Source organism: Arachis duranensis, chromosome 5 (genome assembly GCF_000817695.3).
Source record: "Arachis duranensis cultivar V14167 chromosome 5, aradu.V14167.gnm2.J7QH, whole genome shotgun sequence".
NCBI classification, from domain to species: domain Eukaryota; kingdom Viridiplantae; phylum Streptophyta; class Magnoliopsida; order Fabales; family Fabaceae; genus Arachis; species Arachis duranensis.
Window position 1 is genome coordinate 37,242,626 of NC_029776.3, and position 663 is coordinate 37,243,288.

The window sequence follows — 663 nt, forward strand, 5'->3', positions numbered from 1 at the left end:
TTGCATTATTGTTGTTGGGTTCGGCTGCCATCTCCTTCTCTTGTTCAAAAATTTCAGAAAGGTTGCCTCTGGATTGTTGTAATTTAGCTTCTCTTAGTTTCCTTTTCAGAGTCCTTTCAGGTTCTGGATCAGCTTCAACAAAGATGCCTTTTTTCTTATTTCTGCTCATATGAAAGAGAAGAGAAAAAGAAAAAGGAAGAGGAATCCTCTATATCTGGACAAAGAGGATCCTTATTATTAGTAGAAGAAGAAAGGAATAAGAATGGAGAATCCAATCACAAGGGTGAGGATAGAGGCAGTGATTGGAGATGAAGAGAGGTGAAGAGAAGTGTTAGTAAATAAATAAATAAATAGAAGAAGAGAAGAGAGGGAGAATTTGAAAATAATTTTGAAAAAGTAGTTAATGATTTTTCGAAAATTAAAGATAAGATATAATTAAAAATTAAAATTTAAAACAATTAAAAAGAATTTTTGAAAAAGAGATGAGATATTTTCAAAAATTAAAGAGGGAAAAGAAATTAGGTGGTTTTGAAAAAGATAAGAAACAAACAAAAAGTCAAATAGTTAGTTGAAAAGGATATTAAAATCAAATTTGAAAAGATACGAAGATAAGAAGTTAGATAAGATATTTTGAAATCAAATTTTTGAAAAAGATAAAATTTT